The 14,726-nt window shown below is 42.9% G+C and overlaps 1 protein-coding gene across 1 annotated transcript in view; it reads right to left on the bottom strand.

The window, feature by feature from the left end:
* Positions 1 to 14,032, bottom strand: part of STYK1 (STY kinase 1) — a 45,432-nt gene extending 31,400 nt beyond the window's left edge. Inside the window, exon 1 of the mRNA XM_025930688.2 lies at positions 13,898 to 14,032. The gene's annotated coding sequence lies outside the window, so the exon portion shown is untranslated. The remainder of the gene's footprint in view (positions 1 to 13,897) is intronic.
* Between the last annotated feature and the right edge of the window lie 694 nt (positions 14,033 to 14,726).

Raw genomic sequence — 14,726 nt, 5'->3', positions numbered from 1 at the left:
ACAGGACAAGACTTTAAAGTCTTAGAATAAAAGAAATTGATGGAATTCAGAAATCCAAGGTCGTATTATCATGTTCTCCCTCTCCCCTGCCCCCACAGGTCCACTGCCCTCTTTTCTGATGTACCTTGCTTTCCACCATTAAAGCATTTCTATAGTAAATGATTTGGAGATCTGTTAAGCTGGTGTTAAGGCTTTGGTATTTCAAAGAATTTCAAGCCAGTTCTACTTACTTATTGCTCCATCATTTGCTAATCATACTCTTTCTCCTCTCATATATCAATACCAGTGATTTTGAGGAAGCCAGAGATTAATGCAGATATGAGATGCACTTTGGAGAAAACCCTGTGATCAAATGAACTTTAAATAACACTATTTCTACACTAGCATGGACTCCAGTATAATGAGGCCCCAGCACTGATCTTCACGTTGGCTTCAGCTGCCTTCTGCCCTGGAATTGGTTATATTTTCCTCACCTAGATTATTTCTCAATGGAAAGTTCTAGGAGAAATGTAGAATGAAAAGAAAGAATCCTCTCCTAATACAGGCAAAGGAGACGTGAGATCTCAGTTATGACACTGGGTTAGCACCATCTTGTGTGTGACCTTAAGCAAGCTAATTAACATGTCTTAGTCTGAGGTTTGTATGTAAAACACCATGAAATATATAGAGTAAAAATACAAGGCATTATAATTATTTATTTAGAATCCAAGAAAGGAAAACGATGATGAAACCAAGGGTATACAACATATACTCACATAAAGAAGAGAATTCAGAAGTGTAAAACCAGAGGAAAGGTCAACAACAGAGTTTTCTCTATTTTTTTTTAAGTAAGAAATGTGACATCTTTCTATCATTCCCTCAAAATGGCTATGTAATATAGTCCTTCTTTGCTGTATGCTGACAGAAAGAGTGAGATCTAAAGAAAAGTCATGAATGGGAAGTACATCTTAAAGCAGTTTAAAACAAAGGGATGTGGTCAAAAAGAATGAAATCTTGCCATTTGCAATAACGTGGATGGAGCTAGATGTATTATGCTAAGCGAAATAAATCAGAGAAAGACAAATACCATATGATTTCATTCATATGTAGAGTTTAGGAAACAAAACAGATGAACACATGGGAGGAGGAGAGAGAGAGAGAGAGAGAGAGACACACGGTAAGAGACTCTTAAAGATAGGGAACAAACTGAGGGTCAATGGAGGGAGGTGGGAGGGGGATGGGCTAAGATGGGTGATGGGTATTAGGGAGGGCTCTTGTTATGATGAACACTGGGTGTTGTATTCAAGTGATGAATCACTGAATTTTACTCCTGAAACCAATATTGCAAATATGTTAACTAACTACAATTAAATAAAACTTTGATTGATTAATTAATTAATTGAAAAAACAAAGGAATGTGAATCTTGCTACAAACACCTGCCACTGTCCTAGCTTCTTGATCTGTCCTGGGAATAAAAATGTGGCAGTGACATGAACTTTAAAGATTTGTTTGATCTTTTTTTGTTGTTGTTAAGTGGTTATTTATTTATTTTGAGAGAGAGAGAGTGCATGAGCAGGAGAGGGACAGAGAGAGACAGAGAGAGAATCCCAGGCAGGCTCCATGCTTTCTGCACAGAGCCCAATGCGGGGCTTGAACTCACAAACCATGAGCTCATGACCTGAGCCGAAATCAAGAGTCAGATACTTAACTGACTGAGCCACCCAAGTGCCCCTGTCTGATCTCATTTTGAATTGAAAGATGAAGCAAGGTCCCAGTAGAGATAGGACGAGAGAACAAAATCTTAAGTTTATTGTCTGAAACCAGAGGAAAACCCTCAACATTTCTGTCTAATATTTATTTAAACTGAGCAACAAAAAATTTATCCAATACTTTTCATCATACCTTGCTCTGGTGCCCTCCTCTATGTGTCTCTCCTAACATAGTTTTGGATCTTTTCCAGGGCCAGGAAAGGTTAAATATAGATATGGTATCTTGGATCCATATGATCTCTTCCTCCTTTTCCACTACACCCAGTGTCTTTCCGTGAGTCAGCCTGGAGCAGAGTTCAGACAATAAACCAATGAAGCAATCTGCTTTGGACCCTGCCCTGCTCTGCCCCTCTTGAACCGTCACTTACATGCAGCACAGCTTCCTTCATACTGGTTTTTGCTTCCCATTACAGCCTAGTAGGCATATAGTTACAATGGCACCAATGACCTCTGGGTCACAGAGAGGTAAAGTAACTTGCTCTGGACCACTCAGCTAGTAACAGGGATTTGGAACTCCCAGGTTGTATGGCTTTGGAATCTATTTTCTGACATTATATCATCTTCCTAGCAGATTCTTGAAAACCTTTTTTTCTTTTCTTTTCTTTCTTTTTCTGTCCTTTTTCTTTTCTTTTTTTTTTTTTCAAAATTAGAATTACCTTCAATATTGCTTTCTTTTTGACTGAGATATAATTCACATACCAGAGAACTCACCCTTTTAAAACATTTGTTTTCACGTTTATTTAATTTTTGAGAGACAAAGAGAGACCGAGTGTGAGCAGGGGAGGGGCAGAGAGAGGGGGAGTCACAGAATCCAAAGCAGGCTCCAAGCTCTGAGCTGCCAGCACAGAGCCCGATGTGGGGTTCCAACTCACGAATCGTGAGATCGTGACCTGAGCTGAAGTCCGACACTTAACCGACTGAGCCACCCAGGGGCCCAAGAACACACCCTTTTTAAAGTGTATTATCAGTGGTTTTTATAGTCACAAAATCGTACAACCATCACTGCTATCTAATTTTAGAATATTTTCATCATCCTCTCCAAGAAATCTGTACCAATAGTAGTCACTCCCCAATGCCCACTCTCCCCAGCGCCTGGCAATCACCTATTTTCTGTCTTTGGATTTACCTATTTTGAACATTTCATACGAATTGAATCATACAATCTGTAGCTTTGTGTCTGGTTTCTTTCACTTAGCATGCATTTAGGATCAGCCATTGTATTAATCAGGGTTCTCTAGAGAAACTGAACGAATAAGATATAAAGATGTAGATATATAGACAAATATATAGGAGGACATTTATTATGGGAATTGGCTCATGAGATTACAGAGGCCGAGAAGTCCCCCAACCTGCTGTCTGCAAGCTGGAAAATCAGGAACGCCGTAGTACAATTCAGTGTGAGGCTGAAGGCCTGAGAGCGGGGGACCATGGGCGTAAGTCCTAGAGCCCAAGGGCTGGAGAACCAGGAGTTCCGATGGTGGAGGGCAGGAGAAGATGGGTGTCCCATCTCAAGAGAGAGAAAATTCACCCTTCCTCCATCTTTTTACTTTCCTCAAGCCCTCAGCAGGTTGGATGATGTCCACCCACACTGGCGAGGGCAGATCTTCTTTACTCAGTCCACTGATTCAAATGCTAATCTTTTCCAGAAACATCCTCACAGAGGCACCCAGAAATCATGTTTCCTCATCATCTGGGCATTCCTCAGCCCAGTCAAACTGACACATAAAATTAACCATCCTGGGGGCACCTGGCTGGCTCAGTCAGTTAAGCATCCAGCTTCGGCTCAGGTCATGATCTCACAGCTCATGAGTTCAGGCCCCACATCAGCTCTGTGCTGACAGCTCGGAGCCTGGAGCCTGCTTCAGATTCTGGGTCTCCCTCTCTCTCTGCCCCTCCCCTGCTTGCTCTGTCTCTCTCTCTCTCTCTCTCTCAAAAATAAATAAAAACATTAAAATTTTTTTAAAAAAATTAACCATCCCATCCATGTTGTAGCATAAATCAGTACTTCATTCATTTTTATGGCTGAATAATGATTTTAGATCTTACATTTAGATCTTTGACCTATTTTGAGTTAATTTCTGCAAATGTTGTGAAGTAGGCAATCAATTTCATTCTTTTGCATGTTAATATCCAGTGCGTCTGCACAATGAATTGTGTTGGCACTGTATAGAAAGTCAAATGGCCGGGGCGGCTGGGTGGCTCAGTCGGTTGAGCGTCCGACTTTGGCTCTGGTCATGATCTCATGGTTCATGAGTTCGGGCCCCACATCAGGCTCTGTGCTGACAGCTCAGAGCCTGGAACCTGCTTTGGATTCTGTGTCTCCTTCTCTCTCTTCCCGTCCCCCACACACGCTGTGTCTCTCTCTGCCTCTCAAAAATAAAGAAAAATAATTTAAAAAAATTTTTTTAATAAAAAAGAAAATCAAATGGCCATAGGTATGAGTTTATTTCAGGACCCTCAATTCTGTTCCATTGGTCTATATGTCTATCTTTATGCCAATAGTACACAGTTTTAATTACTTAGTTTTAAAACTTAGTGAGTTTTTAGGGGCACCTGGGTGGCTCAGTCAGTTAAGCATCTGACTAGGGCTCAAGTCATGATCACACGGTTCGCGAACTCGAGCCCCGCGTGGGGCTCTGTGCTGACAGCTCGGAGCCTGGAGCTTGTTTGGGATTCTGTGTCTCCCTCTCTCTCTGCCCCTCCCCTGTTCATGCTCTGTCTCTCAAAAGTAAATAAACATTAAAAATTTAAAAAAAAAAAACTTAGTTTTTAAATCATTAGACATGACTCCTCCATCTTTAATCTCTTTTTGACTGTTTTGGATATTTTAAGACATTTATGTTATGATGTGCATTTTAGAATCATCTTGGCCATTTCTGTAAAAAAAAAAAAATTGGGGTAGAGATTACATTGACCGTACAGATCAATTGAGAGGGTACTACCATCTTAACGATATTAAGTCTTCTTAGATCCTCTTTAATTTTTTCAATGATATTTTGTAGTTTTCAGTGTGCAAGTCTCATTTGTTGTTGATGATGACATACAGTTCCATGGCCTCTAAAGGTTAAACCGGAATTTGTGTATGATTCGGCAATGTCACAGAATGCTCTGTCTCTGAGAAGGTCCATTCTAGAACAGGTTGGACAATACATGCCTCCTAGAGGCTGGCCAGACATGCTATTTACATATGGTACCATAGCATACTAAAAGGCCACTTCTGATCCTTCTCATGTTTGGATAAAGGCACACACTATAGAGCACATTTTGTAGTTCTTAGCATCAGCACCCAGTTTATTTTCTTTGACGGGCCTGAGTTCATCTGATTCCTCACATTGCCCTGAATTTGGTAGGACTCTGGTACCCAGAGTCACATCTCTAAATTCCTATCCATAAATGCTTCTGCACATCAAACCTATGGAGAACACTGTTCCCTGGGCACCCAAAATATTATTGATTGAGCTTAAATGAGAGGTGAAAAGGAGCAGTCCCTAATACCACCATTAAATCCCGTAACTCACATGTAAAACTATAAGGACCTCCATCTAGCACAGAGAGTTCTAGCCCAGCGTTCAACTCCTTTTGGTGAGTGACTTATCTCACATAGTTTTTGAATACCTATAAACCCACAACCTGCAACCTTGCTGATACTATCAAATCTTTATTGCCCATCTGTTTGTAGATAACGTAAGCTCATACTTTGGTTTTGAAGTCAGCTTGCCTCCATTCCGTGGTCAGTGCTAACTCAGTGAATTAAAAATAATCAATTTCAATATCAGCCCAAGGAGAGCAGACTTGGAAAGATAAATGTGATGTGCTGAAGAAGTGATGCTTTACAGATAGTTATAAAGTCACATTTGGCTTATTAATATTTCTTTTTTCCCAATCCTATAGAATTGGTATATTTCTCAAAGTTATCTATCGATATATATAGATATACATATATCGATAGATAGATAACTATCTATAGATCGTTATATAGATATAGTTATATAGATAGTTATATAGTTATATAGATATATATCTATATATATTGATAGATAGATTTTAAAGTTTATTTATTCATTCTGAGAGAGAGAGAACACACAAGTGGGGGAGGGGCAGAGAGAGAAATGGAGAGCGAATCCCATGCAGGCTCCATTCCATCTGTGCAGAGCCCGACACGAGGCTCGAACTGACAAACCATGAAATCATAACCTGAGCCAAAATCAAGAGTCAGACGCCTACCCGACTGAGCCACCCAGGTGCCCCATCTTCATTTTTTTTTTTTTTTGATGATGTGTATTTATTTTTGAGACAGAGAGAGACAGAGCGTGAGCAGGGGAGGGGCAGAGAGAGGAGGAGACACAGAATCTGAAGCAGGCTCCAGGCTCCAAGTTGTCAGCACAGAGCCCGACGCGGGGGCTCGAACTCACGGAGTGTGAGATCATGACTTGAGCTGCAGTTGGACGCTTAACCCACTGAGCCACCCAGGCGCCCCCCAAAAGCCATTCTATTCCCATGCTGCGAATTAAGTAACCACTGCTGTTTCCTCTGGGCCATACTCGCTGCTACAGAAACAATGAAAACAGCAACCCTGCCTTCCATTGCTTATTCTGCCTGACAAGCACACTCTGAAATGCAACACGTGCTCCACCAATGCCACAGAATCCTAAACAACCGGAAGAGCCCTTTGAACTCAACAACAACCAAAAAAAACCCTCACCTCCATAACTTATGGATGAGCAAACTCAGGCACAGATTGAGGTATCTTCCAACAGCCAGTTAACACTCAGGCTAAGACTACTCTTACGTGTCTTGAATCTCCACCTAGTGCTCCTTCCCTACAATTTTCCACCCTTCATAAGGTTGGCTGGATATTTGATCCCCCTTTTTTCCAGTTGGGGTTTGGAGGGATGAGGGTAAGGAAAAGGATCCCAGTTTGTACAGTTCATAATGTGCGTACGCTTTCATAGTTTCTTCTGCCTGCCAGGTCTTTGGGCTCTTTATGTGTCTGGACGAGCCTCTGGAAATCTCTACCCCATGCATGCCCCAGGTTGAAGACTCGAGACTTCACATTCTGGCTGTGTTTTTAATTGTTGGCACTTCCGGGCTTTATGAATATTTTAGGGGATACTCTCCTTCTTTCTTCTACCTCTGCCAGAATTCATTTTGACTCACACTTAATGATCAGCCCCCAGCAACGCTAAAGGAATCGGGCATGGAGACCTACGAGGAAGGACCACAGAGGTAGGACGCAGGGCAGCTTCAGACCAGACTGGCTGGATTTGTGGAATCTGATTATGAATCTGATGGAAAACAAGGTAATGGAGGTAAATATTTGGCATTCTCTTACGCCTCCTCCTCCTTCCTTGAACCAGAAGCAAGCCTGTCACTTCTACTACTCAGATAAATCAAGTCCTTTCCTGCTTCTTTAGTCTCTAACTGGCCAGAAGGAGCACTAGATTGAGGCCTGGACTGAGCACTTAGGCAAGCCAGCCCCATCTGACGTAAGAGGGACTTTGGAGAAGTTGACCCAAAGGACACAAACTGGGGGTGGCTTGGATAGAGAGTTCTGTCAGAAAAGAAGAGCTCTGGATCAATTTCTCCAAACTCCAAATTATCGTCTTTGGCAGATGTTTTTCAACATTGAGTTGATAGCATAATATGAATAGAAAATAAATGGTGTCTCCTAGAGTTGTTCAACACAAACCTCTGCATTTACCCAACAATCCAGTGCATTTGGCTAAATCACTCAAAACTGATGAGACAATGGGGCACCTGGGTGGCTCAGTCGGTTGAGCGTCTGGCTTCAGCTCGGGTCATGATCTCACGGTCTGTGAGTTCGAGCCCTGCATTGGGCTCTGTGCTGACAGCTTGGAGCCTGGAGACTGCTTTGGATTCTGTGTCTCCTTCTCTCTCTGCCCCTCCCCTGCTCATGCTCTGTCTCTCTCTCTCTCTCTCTGTCAAAAATAAATAAACACTAAAAAAAAAAAAAAAAAAAAAAAGTGATGAGACACAAGCTAATAACTTGGAAGATTTCTCTAGAAAGCTAATTGGCTTAAAATACGAGTATTATTTTGTGTATCATTGTGTATTTTGTGTAATTGTGTATTGTGTATTTTGTGTAAATGTAATTGTGTATTGTGTATTTTGTGTAAATGTAATTGTGTATTGTGTATTGTGTATTTTATGTAAACGTGTATTATTAAAATTTACCTATGGCCACAATGTACAGTTTGAAACATACTTTTTTTTTCTTACCCTACAGCATCTGCTACAATTTGTTCTTAGTAGATTTCTGGCAGAGCCTAGAATTATATACATGTCATAATTTTAATTTAGATCAGTATTCTGGAAATAGCACCATATTTCTATCTATTTTGTTACCTGCCAACATTGAAAAACACTGCTCTACAAATATATACCGATGGGGCAGTTTACTATGGCTGAGGCTATAACAGAAAGAAAATTAAAACAGGTTTCCTTTCTCATTTATAATTCTTGCCAGTAATTTAGTTCATAAAAATCTTAAAAGTGCAGGTTTGAAACATGCAATCACTGTCTTCAAGTTGATTTGATCATGGCCATTACCGAGAATTAGCTGTATTGACTTGATGGTTGGCTGAGTTGTGGGTGGCGACGATTCTTAGAAGTCGGGCCACAACAGAGACTGATGAGGGTTAAAGGAGGCATGAGCCTAGGGAGATCCTTCTGTTCCCTGAAAACTCACCCTTAGGAAATGGCATTCACGACATGAGGCAGCAGGAGTCTGCACCGCCCAATTCAGCTGGCCTTGTAGACAGGAGAAAAGTAGTGAAGGCCACCTGACCTGAACGGGTAAGAGTACCTTCAGGAAAGGAGGCTGAAGTCAAGGGATGGATAGAAACCCCTGCACCCCATCCCCAGTTTCCTTTCTGGCCCAGAGGTGACCATCTCCCCAGCTGAATTCGAACCTGTCCCCTCATTATTATTCTGCTTCGGAAACTCAGAGAAATTGTGAGAAATTCAAAAATAAAAGACTCATTTTGTTTTAAGCCTGGAAGAATCCCCGGACGTTTCCCAGTCTACTTCAACCCTTCATTTGTTAAGAGAGGAAATAATAACAATAATAATAACGAAATAATAATAATAATGAAGGACACTGAAGTAAGTCCCTTGTTCTTTGCTCGCAAAAAGGGTGCAAGCGCTTGAACCAGATTTCAGGTCCCTGGACTCAGGACAGGACTCATTCCGGTCTACGCTGATGTCTGTGCAAGCACTTTTTTTTTTTTTTTTTTTTTTTTGGTATGTGTGCGCTCATTCCCTTCTACTTTCATTTTTCCCAGTTAGAAACCATGTCCAAGAGGTGATATGCTAATATAGAGCATTGAATACCCAACCAGCTGACTCAGTGCTTCATTGGCTTGCTTATTATTATCTGCTTCTTCCCAAACAGTTGGTAGTTTCCTCGAGGGCATGGCAATTTCCTTCCTTAGGTCCTTCGTTAGTACAGCCCAGACGTAGGCACAGAGCAGTAGCCACATCTAAAGCCAGGGATGTGGTGGGGAATTGAGACTGGGGGAAGGACGAGAAGGAAGTGAGAGGGACACCTTCACAACAACAAGAATTTAAGGACCCCAGCTCCTTTCTGCCTTGCTATGTCCCTTGTGCCTAAAGCAGCGTCTGCCCACATGTCAAAATTCATACGGCTGTTCGATAAATACACAGCTAAATTCACCAAGAAAAATAACATTGGATCTGAAAGAAATTATTTTTAAGTTTATTTATTTATTTATTTTGAGAGGCAGAGAGACAGAGCAGGGGAGGCGCAGAGAAAAAGGCAGAGAGAGAATCCCAAGCAGGCTCCGCACTGTGAGGGCAGAGCCCAGGGAGGGGCTTGAACCCACGAACTGTGAGATCATAGCCTGAGCTGAAACCAAGAGTCGGACGTTTAACCGCCTGGAGCCACCCACGCGCCCCTAGAAAGACATTTTTATGAAAAAGTAACGTATACAAATTAGTTGGGTATAAAGAATTAAGCTGTAATGCTAAAAGTGCAAGGGATGGGGAGTCGTTTTTAATAGTATTCGATAGAAGCATCATGCTACCCAGGTTTCTGCTCAATGGGAACACATTTTTAGCTCTATCACTAGACAGGATGCTGGTTTTCTCTTATAAAAGGGATATAAAGTTCCTTGCTACACATAGCAAGCAAAACACGGATCCTTCAGAGTGAAAACAGGACAATAAACCCAATAAAGAAAACCCAGTTATTCAAAGCTCAGTGTGGCTGTCAGTGGCTCCTCAAACACATCTATGTCCGAATCTCCAGAACTATGAATATATTCGTTTCTTTTTTTTAATTCTTTAATGTTTATTTATTTTTGAGAGAGAGACAAAGAGTGAGTGGGGGAAGGGCAGAGTGAGATAGGGAGACACAGAATCTGAAACAGGCTCCAGGCTCTGAGCTGTCAGCACGGAGCCTGATGTGGGGCTCAAACTCGGGAACGGCAAGATCATGACCTGAGCCAAAGTCGGATGCTTAACCAACTGAGCCACCCAGGTGCCCCGAATATGTTAGTTTTTAATAGTGTTAAAATAGCAAAAGGAGGGGCGCCTGGGTGGCGCAGTCGGTTGAGCGTCCGACTTCAGCCAGGTCACGATCTCGCGGTCCGTGAGTTCGAGCCCCGCGTCGGGCTCTGGGCTGATGGCTCCGAGCCTGGAGCCTGTTTCCGATTCTGTGTCTCCCTCTCTCTCTGCCCCTCCCGTGTTCATGCTCTGTCTCTCTCTGTCCCAAAAATAAATAAAACGTTGAAAAAAAAATTTTTTTAAAAAAATGGCAAAAGGAAAGAAGATTGCAGGTGGAATTAACCCACTGACCTTAAAATGACGAGATTATTCTAGATTAGCCCGTGAGTCTGATGTAATCATAAAGACCCTGAATATGGAAGAAAAGGGCACAGGTGTCACTGCCGGCAAATGAACTGTGAGAAACACTTGATGTGGCTTTGAAGATAGAGGAAGAGAGTCCTGAGCCAAGGAAGGCAAGCAGTCTCTAGAGGCTGAAAAAAAAGGCAAGCAAAGGGATTCTCTCCTAGAGCCTCCAGAAGGCATGCAAACCCTTTTGGACTTCTGACTTCCAGAACTGGAAGAGAAAAACCTGTGTTGGTTTAAGCCACCAAATGTAGGATGATTTGTTCCCGCAGCAATAGGAAACTAACACCCTCAGTTTAAAACAGAGCCGTAGTGGGGTGCCTGGGTGGCTCAGTCGGTTGAGCTTCAGACTTCGGCTCAGGTCCTGATCTCACAGTCTGTGAGTTCGAGCCCCGCATCGGGCTCTGTGCTGACAGCTCAGAGCCTGGAGCCTGCTTCAGATTCTGTGTCTCCCTCTCTCTCTGACCCTCCCCCATTCATGCTCTGTCTCTCTCTCAGAAATAAACATTAACAAAATAAAACAGAGCCGTAGAATCACAAAACTCTCTGTGCGACACTCAACTCACTCTGAGTATGTACATAATGAAAGAACAAGGAACTGTTACAGATCGAAGTGTGCCACCCCAAAGTTCATACACTGAAGTCCTAGCTTCCGGTACCGCAGATCGTGACCTTACTTGGAAATAGTCTTTAACAGAGGGAATAGAGACATAAAAGGAGGTCATTAAAGTGGGCGCTAATCCAATATGACCAATGTCCTTTAAAAAGGGGGAAATTTGGAGACACCTGGGTGGCTCGGTTGAGCATTGGTCTCTTGGTTTTGGCTCAGGTCATGATCTCACGGTTTGTGGGTTCAAGCCCTGCCTCGGGCTCTCCACTAACAGCACAGAGCCTGCTTGGGATTGTCTCTCTCCCTCTCTTTGTCTCAAAAGGTGGCTCGGAACCTTCTTGGGACTCTCTCTTTCTCCCTCTTTCTGCCCCTCCCCCACTTGCAATTACGCACACGTGCTCTCAAAATAAACGTTATAAATACATAAATAAATAAAAAGAAAGAAATTTGAAGACAGACTCATATGCAGGGAGAATGCCATACCAACATAAAGACAGCCATCTACAAGCCAAAGCAAAGGGTCTGGAATAGATCCTTCCCTCCCAGTGCTCAGAGAGAAGCAACATGGCTGTTGATTTTAGACTTTCAGCCTCCAGAACTGTGAGACAATACATTTCTGTTGCTTAAGCCACTCGATTTGTGGCCCTTTGTTAGAGCAGCCCTAGCAAGCTAATAGTGATGAAGACACTAAAGGAAGAGTGTATGATTTTCACGGAAGCAACACAGGCGTGTGGTCCTTAAGCATTTTGTTTTATTGTGCTTCACAGGTATTGCAGGTTGTTTTGTTTTGTTTTGTTACAAATGGCAGGTTTGTAGCAACTTTGCATTTTTTTTTTCAAGAACACTTGCTCATTACGTGTCTCTGGGTCACATTTTGGCTAATTCTCACAATATTTCAAACTTTTTTATTATTATTGTATTCGTTATAGTGGTCTGCCATCAGCGATTATGACTCTCTGAAAGCTCAGATGACAGCCTTTTTTAGAAAAAAAAAGTATTTGGGGGGCGCCTGGGTGGCTCACTCAGTTAAGCGTCCAACTTCAGCTCAGGTCGTGATTTCGCGGTTAAGTTCGAGCCCCGCGTCAGGTTCTGTGCTGACAGCTCAGAGCCTGGAGCCTGCTTCAGATTCTGTGTCTCCCTCTCTCTCTGCCCCTCTCCTGCTCACACTCTGTCTCTGTCTCTCAAAAATAAATCAACATTTTTAAAGAAAGAGAAAGAAAGAAAGAAAGAAAGAAAGAAAGAAAGAAAGAGAAAAAGAATTTTTAATTAAGGTATACACATGGCTTTTGTAGACATATTACACACTTAACGGGCTACAGTACAGACTAAACATAACTTTTGTTTGCACTGGAAAACCAAAAATTTCATCTGACTCACTTCATTCCAATATTAATTCCACTTTAACGCAGTGGTCTGAAGGCAAACCCACAATATCTCCAAAGTATGCCAATAGAGTTGACCCTTGAACAACACAGGGTTTAGCGACACCGATCCCCTGTGCAGCAGAAAACAGGGGTAAAACTTCTGACTCCCCCAAAACTTAACTACTAATAGCCTACAGTCGACCTTACCAATAACATAAACAATCGAGCAACACTGTATGTGTATGATATTTTGCATATCACACGTATTATACACTGGATTCTTAGAATGAAGTCAGCTAAAGAAAAGAAAGCACCATTAAGAAAATCGTAAGGAAGAGAAAACACATTTACAGTACTGTACTGTACTTATTGAAAAAATCTATGCATAAGTGGACCCACCTAACTCAAACCCGGGATGTTCAAGGATCAATGGTATCTCCCCATGTCTCACTGAGAGACCCAGATGGCCCCTCGCTGAGTGTTAGGAGTACTGAGGAGGGTCAATCAGGTCGAAGTCACCATTTCCAGGTGCATTTCACTGTGTGTGTGTGAGCTGCACATTACAGGAGCTCTGGTGCTTGATTCCCACAACCACTGATGGTTCTCGCTAAGTAGCAGGAAGAAAGCTTGGTCTGAAATGTATGAGAAACTCAGATGGCATGGGGATTCCTAACAGAAAGACGCCACAGTCACAGAAACCAAAGGGTCGCCTGGGTGGCTCAGTCAGTTAAGCGAGGGACTTCAGCTCAGATCACAATCTCACGGTTGATGAGTTCGAGCCCCGCATTGGGTGCTGTGCTGACAGCTCGGAGCCTGGAGCCTGGAGCCTGCTTGGGATTCTGTGTCTCCCCCTTTCTCTGCCCCTTCCCTGCTCGTGCTCTGTGTCTCTCTGTCTCTCAATAATAAATAAATGTTAAAAAAATCTTTTTTCAAAAAAGAAATGAAAGGGAAAAAGGAGACAAATGGGGATGACATTGCCAGGTAGGTAGAAGGGAAAGAGACACAGAAAAAGAGAAGACAAATTCAGAAGAAAGCAAAAATCCGGTCAACACGGAACAGCATATCACATCGTACAATCATAAAAACATAAAAGTCAAAATCCACAAGATGTTCCTTCCAAAGAAATACAGGTTCGTTCACCTGGTGATCATTGCCCGTTCAGATAAAATTCGAACCGCCTCTCACAACCTTCCCACTCTTGGCCTTCTCCCCCCTTTCCCTCCCAAACGCCCAAGCTATCCACCTCCCACCCCCGCCCTACCCCTGAACCCCAGTTCACTACCGTGTCCCTCCTCCGGCCACTCTGCTCTCAGATGGAACCGGCCCAGCCAGGGGGGTAGAAAATGATCGGTTTGGATGTGACAAGGTGTGCCAGCCTCAAGGAAATGCTTTTCAGTCCCTCCTTCCCACTGTGGGGCGTGGCTGCCCGCAAAGGATGGAGTTGGGGCGGGCTCCCCACAAGGGGAAGTCTGCGGGCAACTGAGGTTTCCGGGACTCACCGCGCACCAGCCAGCAGGAAACCTCTGCCGAAGCTGTAAAAGCTGCACTTGCTGCTGTTCTGCTTACTGTGTTCCTCCTCTAGAGATCGCTACATGGTCCGTTGTGAAGGAGAAGGCAGCCCAGGTAAAAAAAAAAAAAAAAAAAAAAAAGTCATGATAAAGCGCAACAGCGCCACCTCATGCCCGACCTCATAGCAGCAGCCTTCGTCGGTGCTCGCAATAGTCCGGGTTCGAGGAGAATTTGAGCTTGATGAGTCCTCTCCTGGGATAATCTCCACCTCAAGCCTTTGCTGGGAAATCGCGAAGGAATGAGTGGAAACAAAACTGTCATTAGTAGGTAATCGGTCATTAGCACATACTGTCTAAATACATTCTGGGCTCTCTTCTAGGGACGTAGCATAAACAGAAGTAGTTCTATTACCTGCCCACGTGGCATTTATAATCACAGGAAACACTGAAGAAAATACACAGCTGAAGTAATTCCAAATTGGATACTAACACTTAATACAAGTTCTGGTAAAGAAACGCGGGTCACAGATAACTGAAGTAGGGGACCAGTTTGTTGAGGACCGATAGCATATCAAACAGAAAGCAGTACCTGAACAGAAAGAA

Source organism: Puma concolor, chromosome B4 (genome assembly GCF_028749965.1).
Source record: "Puma concolor isolate L17-30 chromosome B4, mPumCon1.1.hap2, whole genome shotgun sequence".
Lineage (NCBI taxonomy): Eukaryota > Metazoa > Chordata > Mammalia > Carnivora > Felidae > Puma > Puma concolor.
The sequence above is the reverse complement of the archived record's forward strand: the minus strand, read 5'-3'. Positions and strand labels throughout refer to the sequence as shown.